The sequence below is a fragment of the Stegastes partitus genome, unplaced genomic scaffold, assembly GCF_000690725.1.
Source record: "Stegastes partitus isolate 25-593 unplaced genomic scaffold, Stegastes_partitus-1.0.2 Scaffold967, whole genome shotgun sequence".
Classification (NCBI taxonomy): Eukaryota; Metazoa; Chordata; class Actinopteri; family Pomacentridae; genus Stegastes; species Stegastes partitus.
In genome coordinates this window covers 266,581-269,540 of record NW_007578698.1, presented here as the reverse complement: position 1 = coordinate 269,540, position 2,960 = coordinate 266,581, and the positions used below count along the sequence as shown (strand labels likewise).

Sequence of the window (2,960 nt, the reverse complement as noted above, 5' to 3'; positions counted from 1 at the left end):
CACCACATACAGACAAAGAGGCTTTGTCAGAAGAAGTTGGTGGTGGGTTATTTCCCTCTTTATTATTCTTCTTAAAACAAAAAACTTAATATTGGTGGTGCCGGGGACTGAACCCGGGGCCTCATGGGCTCTGCCACTGAGCTACATCCCCAACAAATCACAAAACCACAGTGGAGGCTGTGTTCCAAAAGTCAGTCAATCACGCATTATGATCACATAGTGGTATGTCACAGTTGGATGCACAACACATGAAACAATACATACATTGTGAGGGCACTTCTTGTACATACTTAGTATTAAGAAGAAAAACATCATTATTTCTGTTAGTTGGGGAGGAGTAACAATTGCTAGACCACTCCCTACTTATTGTGCTCTACTAATAGCAGGTTCCACCAAGATTTGAACTCGGATTGCTGGATTCAGAGTCCAGAGTGCTGACCATTACACCATGGAACCTCCTCCATGGCTCTTCTCCTGCTGCCTCCTACCACTCTCCACCTGCTGTCTTTTATGTGTGGAGTTTGCATGTTCTTCCTGTGGCTGCGTAGGTGTTTTGGTGGGCGCTCTGGCTTCCTGGAACAGTCCACAGTGAAGGTTAACTGGTGATCCTGTTGGCCGCATGTGTGAGTGTAAATATGCATGGTTGTCTGTCTCCTTGCGTGAGTTGTGTGACGGGCTGACGACCTTCCTGCCTCTCGCCCAGGGTCAGCAGAGATAGGCTGCAGCTCTCTGTAATTCTCTATTGAATAAAGTATCATACATCACGTCAGATATGTGTGGACTGATGGTTAAATTTGATGAGTTGCAGAGGAATCTGAGAAGGTATCCTGGGACCCTCTGGTTACTTTGATATTATATGGAAAGACCCTCCATCAGAATCCACCAATCACCAGAAGAGAAGAGTTCTTAACAGGGTCTTGGTGTTACCTGGGTGCACGCCCGCTGTTAGGGGGGGGACAAACGGGTCTGTTGTCCCGGGCCCAGGGTGGGGTGGGGGGCCCAGAACTGGACCCTCATTGAATTATGGATTTTTTTTCCCCCCAAAGAAGGGCTGTTAATGGAAAGAAACAGTGCAATATTTGAGTTACAAGTTTTAATTTGTTTTCGTCTGAACTGTCCTTAATATCTTTGGAGTTGCCCTCCACCCCCACCTCCAACATAAAATGGTTTGGCCCCTGATCAACGTCTGATGTCCTTTTATTGGAAGTTCGGATTTTGCACTTCAGCACCAAAATGTTCGCTGAGTAGAAGTCTGGTGCTCAGAAAANCACCACATACAGACAAAGAGGCTTTGTCAGAAGAAGTTGGTGGTGGGTTATTTCCCTCTTTATTATTCTTCTTAAAACAAAAAACTTAATATTGGGGGTGCCGGGGATTGATTGTATTTATAATAATAATAAACTTTATTATAGAGCACTTTTCATAACAAATGGTACAAAATGCATTCCAATAAAATTAATTAAAAATTAAAATACAATAAGCACACAGAATAATTGCTAAAAGTAGAATGCACACAAGTAAAGCAGGAAGCTATAAAACATAAACTTAGATAAAATCAGCTCTCCGATAAAAATGTGTTTTAAGAAGTGGCTTAAAACTTAAAATGTAATTATAATTTAGTTTCCCTAAATAAGTCAACACATTTTGTAATTGTCATTTGGGCCTCTTAGACTTTTATTTTTTATTAAAATACGCGCCTTGTTTATTTCCGGCCACGGTCGGAGACGGCTGTGTCTTGTTACCATGGCGACAGAGATGCCTCAACTTTTTAATACCGGTGTGAACAACGGCAAGAGAGTTCCGTTCCACTGCTACACCAAAATAACGAAAGTTTGAGACATGTCAAAAATATTCAAAATCACAAATCTTTTCAAATAAATGAAATATCTTAATATCTGGTAGAGGGACGGGTTATTTCTCACCGCACGGAACCAACAGTAAAAATAAACCTTAAACAAACTCCTGTTGCGGGAAGGGGCTTGCTGCCCAGTCGGACAGTCTGAGCAGGATGGATGAAAGAGATCTAATATCATCTTGTCCCGGGCCCAGGGAAGGCTGTCAGCTGGCCTGCCTGGGTGTCGGGACCAGCAGCGGACAGAGGCGGTCCTTTTAAAGTGCTTTTAAACAGGTTGCCAGCAGCTGCAAGATGATGATTTCATGCTGCACAGGTTTCTTTCAGGTCTGATATTGAGTCCACCAGCCAGAGGAGGAGGACAGGAGGAAGCAAAAAGGAGAAAGAGGATATCTGTCTGTCAGAATATTAACCTCAGCAACTAACCTGTCAAACAACTGTTGGTAGTAAGTTCAGTTTTGGTGTAAATTATTATTCAAGTGAGTATATGTGGTTCTTGTTTTTTGAAGAAATGCTTTTAAGTTACGTGTTGCGGTAAAAATCATTCTTATGTCGTTAATCGTCTGGTAAAATGTGTTTTCCCTTTTCTGAAAGTCCTTTATTGTCAGGTTATCTGATTTAAATTAGAATAAAGTTTCTCCAGTAATCTGACTTTTGTGCACAATCAAACTCATTGCGATGGCCAGCAATCAGCCCAGGTCAACTGCTTGGAAGGCAGCTATGCTCACCACTATACCACCATCACAGTTTATATGAGCTGACAGAGAGAGGAGGAGGAGGAGGAGGAGGAGAAAGAGGAAGGAGGAGCAGAGAAGGAGAAGAGAGAGGGACGACAGAAGACACAGTTTCAACCTTGCAGCAGGTAGCTGGAAAATCGAAATCAGCATCTGCAGCTTATCTCCACCCATCTATTACATCCATCCATCCATTATCTATATACCGCTTAATCCTCAGTAGGGTCGCCGTGGGGCTGGAGCCTATCCCAGCTGACTAAGGGTGAAGGCAGGGGACACCCTGGACAGGTCACCAGTCTATCACAGGGCTACACTTAGAGACAGGCAACCAAGCACACTCACATTCACAATCACCAGTTAACCTCAACATGTTT

General features: G+C 43.2%; 1 non-coding gene across 1 annotated transcript; it reads right to left on the bottom strand.

Annotated features, from left to right (window-relative positions):
- Positions 1-384: 384 nt before the first annotated feature.
- trnaq-cug (transfer RNA glutamine (anticodon CUG)) lies at positions 385-456 on the bottom strand. The gene has a single exon. It is a non-coding gene; the product is annotated as a tRNA-Gln (tRNA).
- Between the last annotated feature and the right edge of the window lie 2,504 nt (positions 457-2,960).